Genomic DNA, 12,790 nt, shown 5'->3' on the forward strand with positions numbered 1-12,790 from the left:
ACCAAACTGGATGAAATTAAAAAAAGACTTAAAGGACCTGAACTGCCCCTGATCGCATAAATGTCCCATATGCATTTTCATCGTTTTTGAGTTAATGATGCAGTTTGGTTCAAAATCGTGTGCTCTTTCCAAAGAGCCTATAACATCCAGTACTTTGTTCTAGAAATCAGGAGGAAATCCAGTTTTTTCGCGAAAGCTTAACACGTAGCCTTATGTATGGGACAAACTTCAAATACGTTTTTCTCAGCTTGCTGTTTTTGCATATGGGACATTTATGCGAACATGGGCAGTGAAAACATAGATCCGGACAAAATCGGTCGAGCCAGTTCCGAGAAAAATGTGTAAGAAAAAAAATTCTACGTCCATCCTCACGCACAGACATTTGCTCAAAATTTGATTCTGAGCCGATATGTATACGTAACGGTATATCTTGGAGACTTATTTAAAAAGTTCAATTTTTAAGTGATTTTATAGCCTTACCTCAGTGAGGTGAGGAAGGCAAAAACTGTGATCGGCCAAAAAGTTATGTAATACCGTAGGCTTATAGTCCATGAAATTCCCTAACTTTTGACCTATGGGAGTATGGGTGTTGGAGGCTGTTGCAAAAAGATATCAAGGTTTTAAAAAAAATATCTATTTTTAACAGTAATTTGCAAAAGCTATGAGAAAAAAAGCCACGTAGCCTAGTGGTAACGCTTTCGTCCGTAAGCGGTAGATCGGGGTTCAAATCCCGGCTCGGACCAACACAACTAATGATCTTTTCCCTCCTGGATTCGGTTGCTTAGTAAAGGGAAGGTAGTGTTTCGTCACAAACTGGACCTTATCAAGACACCTTAGGAAGACAACCTATGGAATGTTAACATTAACCTTAACATGTTAACAATAAGTTGATTCATAAACTGTCACTGAATCTGCTTTGTAAATGCCGGCCCCGATACTCTTCACGGGTGTTCCCCTCAAGAACAGGGAAAGATTTACTTTTTTTATGAGAAAAAATAAAACCAATCCTGGATGTCTATGTCACATTTTAAAGTGCTTCTAAAGACCTTTCGAATGCAACTAAAAGAATTGGGTACTAAAGCCCTATGTCAATTTTTATGTACAACGGTAAATAACACGATTAAAAACAATTTCTGATCACTTTTTTTCATTTTAATCCAAAATTTTTTTTTGACTAGACAACATTTTTTCGATGGATCAACTATGGTCCCCTTGGAACGAGCTGTCAAGTAGGAACTTTTCTGTCAAGAAGGACCGCGAGGTAAATTTTTCAAAATTGATTTAAAAATCCATTTTAAACTCTTTGTGGTCGTACAAAGGTTCATTGTACTCAGAAAAATAAGCTTTATCGCTGTAAACAATAATATCAGCAATCTAAGCTTCATTTTAGGACCCAATTAGAATTGATCAAGTTTAACGAAAATTTTAAGATTTTTCATGTATTTTGGACCTCAAACTTCAATGCCCGTTTTACCCCACTTTACATTGTCGTAGAGGGCTCATATTTGGCATAAGTTCATCTCATGTATAGACAAACAAACGCTAAAAGTTTCATCCAAATCGGAGCTCCTCGATACGACCTCTAGAACAAATCGAGCAATATTTACAAAAACTGCCTTTTTATGTTTTTTTTTAACTTTTCAGTGATACAAAAATAAGTGAGTCAGTTCAAAACTGTTGGCAGCGGTTCAGCAGTGGAATAGTCGCGTGATGTTAAAGTAAATCGGGGAATCACAGTTTTACCTTTATGTATTTAGCGTCTAGGTTTTACAAAGTCTAATGTGCGAATGATCGAGTGTAAAAAACGGAAATGAGTAATGTCAATAAACGTCACTCGCAGGTGACAGCAACTGCTGCCAACGCTTGACAGCGCGTCTGCCCAGTGGGCTTCGCACCGTACGGCCAACACTCCTCCTCGATGTCTAGCGGTGGCCAGATCCTTCAGCCTTGAGTCCCAGCATCCCGACGAACTTCGCAACTTGAACAGCTCCAAGCGGTTTGGTCATGATGTCCGCCAGCATGTCGGTGGTGGCGCAGTAGCGCAGGACAATTTGACCAGAAGTAGCAGCGTCCTTGATGTAGTGGAACTTTGTGTCGATATGCTTCGATCTGCGATTCTGCCGCTCCAGCGCGACAAAGTCCAAACAGCTCTTGTTGTCTTCGAAGATTGTTGTTGGTGTTTGCTGCTTCTCGCCGAGCTCTGCCAGCAGACGCCGTAGCCACACGACCTCTTGGACTGCTTCCGCCAGGGCCACGTATTCCGCCTCCATCGTTGACGTTGATACGCAGGTTTGCTTTCGGCTAGCCCAGCTGATCGTCGCTTCTCCGAATCGAAACACAAATCCGCTGTTCGACTTTCGATCGGACGTGTCACTGGCCCAATCTGCGTCGCAAAAACCTTCCAGCGCCGACATCCGGTCTGCTTCTGATGCTCCGAGTTGCAGACGATGGTCTGCTGTTCCGACGAGGTAACGCACTACCCTTTTCAGCTCAGTCCAATCCGCCTGTGACGGACTCTGGATCTTCCGACTCAGGATGCTCACGCTCGCTGCGATGTCCGGTCTGGTGTTTGTGGACACGTACAGCAGCGATCCGACCAGGCTGTGGTACTCGGTGTTGTTCGGCAGCACTTCCGACTTCTCGGCAAACTTGTAGTAGCCGGTGTCCATCGGAATTTTCGACTTCTTCGACTCGTCAAGCCCGTACTGTTTTGCAATCTTACGGATGAAAGACGATTGGTTGATCGAGTACACGCCGTCGGCGTCCTGGTTCACAGCGATTCCGAGAAAGAGATGCACCGGCCCCAGGGATGTGATCCGGAACCGTTTCTTGAGCTCCTCCTCGACGCGTAGCATCTGGTTCTTCTCGCAGCACACAATCACCATGTCATCGACATAGATCAAAAGGTACATCCACTCACGATCGCTCAACTTCTTCATGTACAAGCAAGCATCGGACGACGATTGCACAAAATCGATAGCAATCAGAAAGTCCTTGATGGTGCTGTTCCACACTCGCGCGGCCTGTTTCAAGCCGTAAATACTTCGATTGAGCTTGCACACACACTTTTCTTGGCCAGGGACAACAAAACCAGGGGGTTGTCGCATAAAGATTTCTTCTTCGAGGGTACCATACAAATACGCCGTTTTCACATCAACATGGTACACGTCCATCTTCTTCTGGCTGGCGATCGAGAGCAAAACACGAAATGTGGATTGCATCGCCACTGGCGCAAACACTTGATCGAAGTCGCGACCGAACTTTTGGGAAAACCCTTGTGCCACTAATCTTGCTTTGAAGCGCAACACTTTCCCTTCCGCGTCTTCCTTCTTCTTGAACACCCATCGAGAGCCGATCGGTTCGCAACCGGCTGGGGGCGTCACGAGCGACCAGGTGTTGTTCTCTTCGAGCGATCGGAGTTCTTCCTTCATGGCGGCTAACCACTGTTTCTTCTCGGGGCCAGCGATGGCTTCACGGTAGGTTCCGAGTTCATCGCTGCACTGCGCGGCCAGTCCGACCACGAAATCGTTGAGATGCTGCGGCGGGACACCAAAATTGCTTCGTTGCGAATGCCGATTACCATCAGCACCGTTCTGCGCCGACGCCGCCGGCTCTCCAGCAGCACTTGGTCCAGCGGGTTCCGCAGAACCGCCAGATGCCGCCGATTCCTCAACAGCTTCTTCACTTGCGTCTTCCTCCGGGTCGTAGAAACTATCATCCGAGTCGTCTTGGTCTTCCGGAGCTTGAAGCTCTTCGCGCACTTTTTCAACTTTTTCTCCGATCACAACTTCCACGTCATTTGTTGACGTTTTGTCACTTGCACTTTCTTCTCCGATTTCAGCGCCCAACTCCAGGAACTGCGCGTCCCGGCTGACGATGATCCGACCGGTCTTACGGTCGAGGAAACGGTAGGCCTTGTTCTGCGTGCAGTAACCGATGAAGATCAGCTTCCGCGCCCTGTTCTCGAACTTTCTCCTCCTTTCGGCCGGAATGTAAACAAACGCTTCCGAGCCGAACACTTTCAGGTCCTTCACCGCGGGCTTCTTGTTGAAGAGCTTTTCGTACGGTGAGCAGCCAATCGATCGAGAAGGAGTCGGTTCTGCAGGAACGTTGCGGTCATCACGGCCTCGCCCCAGTACAGCTTCGGTAAGCCTGCGTCGTGCAGCATACAAAGCGCCATCTCCTGGAGGTAACGGTTCTTGCGCTCAGCGACACCGTTCTGCTGCGGGGAGTAGGGACAGGTGTACTCGGCTTTGATCCCCTCTGCCGCGTAGAACTCCTCCAGCGCCTTGGTCGCGTATTCGCCGCCGTTGTCCGACCGTATCACCCGTGGCTTTTCCCCCATCTGGTTCTCCACGAGGCGGACGAACTCGATGATTTTGTTGACAACTTCCGATTTGTTCGCTAGGAGGTAAACAATCGTGTAGCGGGTAAAGTCGTCAATTATCGTCATAAAATATCTTTTACCTCCCGGCGTGACGTTTTGGAACGGTCCACAAACGTCCGTGTGCACCAGGTCCAGCACATTTTTTGCACGGTTTTCAGCCACTTTTGGGAACGATTTGCGGGACAACTTGCACTCGAGGCAGCACTCACACACTTTGCAGCCCACAGTCGATCACTTTCATGTGTGTTGCCAGGTCGTTCCTCTTGATCTGGTCGATGACGTCGATGTCGCGGTGACCAAACCGACGATGCCAGGTGTGGGGACAGAACTCCGTGTGCCGGGCGGTGGCCGACACCATCGATTTCTCGTTCGTCTTGAGCACGTACATTCCGCCGACCAGGTCAGCGACAGCTGCCACAGCGCCACTTTCGTCGAGCACTTTGCAGCCGCGCGCGGTGAAGGACACAACAAAATGATTGTTTACGATCGTGCTTACAGAGAGCAGACTACCCTCGAGTTCGGGTACATACAAAACGTTTTGTACTTGGATCTGCCTTTCTCGTCCTTCGTCGTCAACGCAGCGTAGCAGGCCACGTCCCATACCTTGCGAATGAGTTGTGTTGCCGTTCGCCAAGGTGATTCCGATCTGCACGTCCTCCGTCAGCTCCGTAAAGAAGTTTTTGTTACAGGTCATGTGCTGGGATCAGTGTTGGTATTATCGCGCTCTCGCGAGAAAATTTTCTCTCTCTCGAGTTCTCGTCGCGAGTCTCGAGCTGCCGAGAGAAACTCACCGATTGCCCGTGCTCTCCTCCGCTCGCGAACGGGCTTTCTCGCGAGCCAGAATTGCCCGTTCGCGAGAAGTTGGACGTGTTAGAAACGAATAAAAAACAACACAGCGATTGAAGTTACACTTCTATACCATCGCCTGGTTCGTATTCATAAGCCTGATACACAAATTGCTAGCTTGGGACAAACGTCTAGCACGAGGCGCTCGCGAGCGCTCGCGGCGAGAGCGAGAACGCGAACGAAAAGGCGAGCGCGAGCGAGAAGAGAAAAGTACTACAAGTTCTCTCCCTCGTTCGCGAGCGAGAAATGCTTTCCTTCTTCTCGCTCGAATTCCAACAATGGCTGGGATGCACCACTGTCCACGTACCATAGCGAAGAAACGCCACTCACCGAGCAGCGTACCGCCTGCTCAGCATCCACCATCCTCGCCGATGCGGTTTCCACCTTCGTCCAAAACAGCAACGGAGATGCTTCCGCCGCCTTCTTCGCCCTTGGTGCGTACTGGTGTCTGGTCTCGCCGGAGTCGCCCTTCAGGCTCGCCTGGTACTTCCGGCAGTTTTTACGGAAGTGGCCAGGTTTCTTACAAAAGAAACAGGTCTTCTCTCCGGGCTTGGATGCCACCGTCTTCAGCAGCTTACTGCCGCCGGCAATGTTCCCCCGCTCCAGCCGCTTCTGGTGCTCATCGAGCAGCCGGGATTTGACGAAGTCCAGGGTCAGATCGGCATCTGGGCGGCTCTCCAGGGCCACGACAAGACCGTTGTAAGAGTCCGGCAGTGTTCGCAGCAGCAGCGCGACCTTCAACTCCTTGTCCAGCTTGAGATCGGCACCTTGCAGGCGGTCAAACATAACCTCAATGTCCTGCAGGTGTGCTTCCATGTCGCCATTTTCTTGCAAATTCTTGCTGCACAGCTTCTTCAGCAGCAACACGCGCGACGAAACGGAGTGCTTCTCGTGGTACTCTTGAAGACTTTCCCACATCTCCTTCGCGGTGGCCTTGCCCTTGATGAGCCCAAATTGACTCTCCTCCACGCACAGGCCTAGGGTTGCGCGGGCCTTCCGGTCGTCCTTTGTCCACGCTTCCGTGACGGGATCGTCCCGCGGATCGCAGATGACGTAAAACAGCTCCTCGCGGACGAGCAGCATCTCCATCCGGAACTTCCAGGACGGGTAATTGCCGTTGCCGAGCTTGGCAACGTTGAACTTCACAGCCTCCGCCATCGCAGGAACAGGCAGCGACCACGCGGTCACGGGAGACGAAGATTCCTCGGGAGCGAACTCCGCAGCGCACAAAACTTCCCGACGATACTCAAAACTTTCCGGGCCAATAACCTGTTGGCAGCGGTTCAGCAGTGGAATAGTCGCGTGATGTTAAAGTAAATCGGGGAATCACAGTTTTACCTTTATGTATTTAGCGTCTAGGTTTTACAAAGTCTAATGTGCGAATGATCGAGTGTAAAAAACGGAAATGAGTAATGTCAATAAACGTCACTCGCAGGTGACAGCAACTGCTGCCAACGCTTGACAGCGCGTCTGCCCAGTGGGCTTCGCACCGTACGGCCAACAAAAACTTCCCAGCCATCCCTAGTAATTCAATAATCAGTTATAAATTGAGGCTATTGATAAAGTTACTTTGTTGCAAATCAACGATTTTGATTGACAAGTCCTATTGCTGCTCTCAGACAGGTATTAGTGAAACCCTACCTTTTTTTGGAAGGTGACACCTGATCTTAGTAAATTTGTATCTTCAATTTAAAAAGGAATAATGATATTTCAGATTTTCTTCAAATTAACAGTAGTAAATTAACAGTAAATTTTCAAGGGCATCTAATGTGTTTTTTTTTTAATTGATCAGTAGAGCGCTCAAAAAATTTCTACCTTCCTGAAACTTATTCAAATTGGTTAAAAATTAAGAATGAAAAAAAACAACTTCAGTTCTTGCTTTATTTACAAATTACACACACCTAAAAACCCAAAAGAGTGATGAGTTCGCTAAAATACATATAAGTAGTATAGAGGAAGGTACTCCATCAGATGGTTCTTGAAAATTTCGTGATTTGAATGCTCAACACGATACACAACAGTGAGTAGTGTTTCAGATCTCTCGACTCTTGCAGGCCGACTTTTTTGTTTTTGGCTTGTAAACGGCGGCCCTGCTGTGATGTGAATTTGGAATCAAGTCGTCGTTAAACGAACCAGCCTGGTTGCTATGATTGCCCCTGCCGTTGGCTTTGCCATACTGACGACCGTGAATCGATGCCGTTTTCGTTTTCGTCACCGTCGTTCTATTTTGTGGTATGCGCGTTGTAAAAATTTTGTACGAATCACAAAATAGCATAGCAGCGCAAAACGCTGGGACATATTTTGATGCCCTTCCGCGTTTCATAGAACTCGACAATCAGGTCTATTGTCAAAGCTATTTGCATAATTTCGCAACATCACATGCACACACTGATCTATGAAGAAGATACAACATTGGTTTAATCTCGCTCACTGCCTTAGCTATGAGCCCAAATTATTTGGCCGTTCCAAAATTACGCGCACAAATCCTCCGTTAAGCCCTACACATGTACGTCCGCTACGCGACTCCCAGGTGCACGAGACGTTATCGCTGAATCCTACGAGGTTGTACCAAAGAGCAACGAGTAAACGGTCCACTATCACAGCCGCTCCAGAATGACCAATCAATTACCGCGTGCTGGCTTATGGAGCGCTATCATTGCTGCATACCTCCAAAAATATGGTTTTTACGGTCGTTTTCACCGATAACGCCCGCTAGCGAGATAATTTCCTGCAAGGTGAATCGAGCTAAACGAACGGTGCTGGCTATGCGTAATTTTAGGTACTTGCAAGGTTGAATAAACGGAGTGATCATTTTTTTCTTAGACTTTAATTTCAAATCTGGAGTTTTCATTAAAAATAATACCTTTATTGAACCTTTAAAAAAAATCCAGAAATGTTCATTTCAATAATGCCATCATACAGCACTTAATAAGGCTGTTGCAAATATTTTTTGAAGTTTATGTCCCTCGAATCTGACCAAAGTTGACCACTGCAAAATTACATTTTAAAAAACATTGGCAAAGTCACATAAAGCAAGTCAATCTCCCAAACTGAAAATTTAATAAAAATTTAAGAGAGTACAACTTATTAGCATTGTTTTTTTTTTTTTTTGTAAGGAAAAGTAGACAGCTTCACAGCGGAATTCCAAAAGTACTTTTTATTAGGTACTGTTATTTTTGGCAAACAGTTTACAACGGAATTGTAAAATAGTAGTTTATGCAACAAGTTGCTAAAAAAAGATTTTTTCAGCACGAGTTGTAAATACGATGAGTGCTAGAAAAATCAAGTTTTGCAACGAGTTGCTTACAACATTTTTTGCAATTCCGAAAAACGCTTCTTTAATCGAAGTTTATGTTAAACATTCATGTGTTTAGTAAATTCATCGTTTGAAACAAAAAAAATATTGAAAAATGTTACTTTTCGATACAAGTGTTGAAAAGTTCAACTTTTCAGCACCCATTTCAGTGCTGAAAAGTAGAACAACATGTGGCGTTTCACAGTTCTCATTTAGTTTTCATGCTATGGAAAATTCAATGCTTTTTGGGAGAAAATCGTTTATTCTGACGACACAGGACTTTTGACCAATGCACACTGTTTCTCGATAACTTTCGGATTGACGTTTAATGACAAGGTGGTTTTGTGTATAGTGAGGGTGAAATAAATAGCAACAATATCTAGTAGGGTGTTTCATCCAAACAAAAAAGTTCTCAGAATCAGGCAAACCGAGGTTCCCCTTGTAGAGGATACCCATAGGGACTCTCATGCCAAATATCAGCCCATTTGGTTGAGAATTGGCCTGTCCCCAGCGGTTCAAAGTTTACATGTAAATTACTATGGGATTTTTATGCTTTTCGTTTAATCGTTTCTACAGGTCTGGGGACAACATGCACGCAGAAAAATAAGGCATATTTGAATCAACAAAACGTTTTGTTGATTTGAAAATCATTATTTTTGTTGAATCAACGCTAAACGTCAAAGCAGCTTTTTCAAAACAACAAAAGACTTTTGTGGAATCAAGAAAATCAAGGTTCGTTTCAACGCAAAATCGGTGTTGATTATATTCAACAAAAATTTTGTTGATTCAAACCTCGTACAGGCTGATTCTACAAAACTTTTTTCTGCGTGTGGATTCACTCGGAATAAAGATAGATGTGTAGGGGATGGTCCAAGGAACAAATTGCAGAAGGAATTGGGGTTGTCCATTCTGTCCCCAAGGTGCGCATTGGATCGACGTCCGGTGTCTCCAGAATCAACGATTCACCCTTCAAATTTACGCATTGTCCTTAGTATGCTATGACGGCTAGCTGAAAATTTCGACGCCCCATGTCAGACGGCAACACGTGGGGAAGCATCGATTGCATTATTATTACAAAATCATCATGTTACGTTATTTGGAGTAGTTCAAATTGTTACAGGAACATCAAAAATTATAATTTTATTGCTTTAAAGTATGTTTCTGAGCCAAAACATGAGTGAATGCTCTGCCACGTGGTCACCGTCACCTTCTTCAGCTCCAACAGGTAGGCACACTCTTCAGAGATGAAATGGTTCTGGAAGCACGAATCAATAAGCGCCCGACACTCGTGCGGGACGCCGTTCCTATCGTAGACCAGAACTACGGCCGTCGACAGCAGGGTCTGTTTCTTTCCAGACCGGATCTCTGCGTTTAGTTTCGGCGCCTCCGCCGTCGTCGTTTCCAGCTTCTTCGCTCCATCCGTATGAAGCAAAGTGTGGTGCTGCTTTCTGCATGCCTGGCACGTACTTGCTGCAGTGCACACCGCCACTCGATGGCCTTTCCGGAAACAGCTAAAGCACAATCCGCATTTGCGTAGGTGACTGTACCTTTCGTTAGCGGTCTTCTGTTTGAACCGCTCACACTGCATCAGCTCGTGTCTTTGATTGCAAACCGAGCACCTTGTGTCGTTAGCAATCACTAAGGCGACCGACCTGTTCGGTTTCTCGCCCTCTGCGCATGCACTGCTCGACTCAATCCTCTCCCAAACGCGGCATCTGTTCTTCAGGAACGTGATGGTGGCCGCGTACGAAGGAAGTACTCCATCCTTCTGATCCGCCTCCCAGGCCCTTCGTGTTTCCCTGTCCATGCTGGACGCAAGCAGATTCACGGTCATTTGTTCCCCCCAATCCATCGACCGGAAGCTCAAAGTTCTTCAGCCCCTCGACGTGCTTCACGCAGGAATCGATCAGCTTCCGAAGTTCAGCAGCGTTGTCGCTGGAGATTTTGGGTAAAGCAAAGACTGCGTCGATATGCTTGTCAACGATGATTCGTGTGTCTCCGTACTGCTCCTCGAGGACTGCCTACGCCGCGTCATAGTCGTTGTTGTTCACAATGTCTTGATCTATGACTCCTTCGGCATTTCCAATCAGCGATTCTCTGATTCTTGATCGCTGGAGCTTCGTTGACGTAGCGGGCCATGATGTTCTGAAACATGGACTTAAACGAATTCCAGTTCTCGTACGTTCCATCGAATTTAGGTAGGGGCACAATCAATAAATTTGCGCCTGGTACTCACCGAACTTCTTGCAGCAGTCCTGCACGCTCTCCAGCTGCTGCCTTAGGAAGTGGACGTTGCATACACAGAAAAAAAAGTGTAAATTTAACGGTTACGTAAACCGTGTTTCATACGTAAACATGCTTAATTGAATTTTGAAATCTATTGTAAACTGTTGAATGACATTTAAAGTGCCATCATGTAAATTCAAATCCGTCGTAATGGTCAATTCTCATGTAAATGCATTTTTTGTTTCCGATTTCTGAAAAAATGAATTTTCAAAAAGCATGTAAAATTTGAATCCATCGCAATTTTGCGTCTATTATTTTTTGAAATTCGTGTAAATTTCAATTGTGAGATTGTTGCTGCGGATGACAGCTGAAAACAAAACAATCAGATCAGTTCGTTCGTGTTTGGTGGCAAGTTAAGTAAAGGTTTGGTGCTCGATTTTGTTGTTTACGTTGATAACCAGAGTGCAATGAACAAAAACAATGACGTCGTATCCCAGGTAGTTGTTATTATGTGTAAAAACTGTGATTAAGTCTTAAGCGATGATCCAGCAAGTGCAGTGAGGACGTAGAAACGGGATTTTCGTGTTCATCGGAACCTGTCACACTCTCTGCCGTATCCAGAACCAGTTGTTTCTTCTGAACTTTCAACATATACCGGAAGTTGTTGGCCAACAAAAAAAGGTAAGGTAGAATGATAGCGGAAGCTTGAATTAAAATAATCTTTTCACAATCTTACAGATTGCGGGTGACCAATTCGCTTTCAAAACAAAACTTTTTTTTTAATTTGCTAGAGTGAGCTGTTTGTACAAGATAATCAAACGATTGGCCCAGGCAAATGTAACCGGCAACAGGCTTACCCAGGTTGTTCGTGTCCGCTGCGATTTCTCAACCGTGGCTCGTCGACAGAAACCGGTTCTTTCCAACCCCCAGCGTTCTAAGAAGCACCGCTTCTTGACAACATCCGCCTCAGAAATGTTTCCAAAAAGCCAGTGGCCGATCGTAATTCGTCGATTATTCCGGCTAGGCGTATTGGGATAAACCTGTTTCTTATTTTTTTCCTGTGCACCTGGTTGGAAGTTATAAATTGTTACATTAAAACTCTAATGAAATTTTCCTATTTTTTGTAAATTTCTCTTACCACAATTTTAAAACAACAGAAACGATCATCGATGTTTTTCTTTTTGACAGAAGTAAACCCCTGAGACTGAAGCTGTATAACATTTTAGCGACGGTGTGTATAAAAATATGAGTACCCAAAATAAGGTAAATCTTGAATACTACAAGGTGAGTCAAAAAATACTCTTACCGCCTGAACTGTATACAACAATTTCTTCTTTACTTTTTCAAACAATGCAAATATTTACTTCAAAGATGCAAGCAGTATCCTCTTCTAGTGCTGTACAGATTCTCAGTACAGTTCAGTTCTTGAGTATTAAGGTTCAATAAATAAAATTAGATATTTTTTAGTGATTAAACCCTTGACTTTAAATGCACCGTCATCAGGAGTGACATTGGGCCTGGGGGTGAGATTGGGTCATACAAAAATGCTGAAATTTGTATGACCCAATGTCACCCCTGATGACGGTATTGAAAAATACTTAAAAGCAAAAAAAAAAAGAAATGGTAAAATGTCATCATTGTAAAACATAGTTTTTATTTTAAAGAAACATAAATATACTCTTGAATTTGAAATTTTAAAATCTTTTCATTTTATATTATACAATACTTTTCATCATTGGATGTACCCACAAAGAATTAATATTTAAAATTATTTCAAATTATAACAACAAACTCCTATTCCATCGACATGAAAGATATCAGATAAAATGTTTCGGCAAAAATCCATTAAAATTTTCATTTCGAACACTACTGTGTATACGAATGTGAATCTCTTTTAAACAGGCTATTAAACCCTTTTTTCGTATTTTTTTTTTTGCTTTTTGGGAATTTGTAATACCCAAAAAGAAAAAAAAATGGTTTATAGGATCTTTTATAAAAGAAAATCCAGATCTGTTAAATTGAAAATCTCACTTTGC

The sequence above is a fragment of the Culex quinquefasciatus genome, chromosome 1, assembly GCF_015732765.1.
Source record: "Culex quinquefasciatus strain JHB chromosome 1, VPISU_Cqui_1.0_pri_paternal, whole genome shotgun sequence".
Classification (NCBI taxonomy): domain Eukaryota; kingdom Metazoa; phylum Arthropoda; class Insecta; order Diptera; family Culicidae; genus Culex; species Culex quinquefasciatus.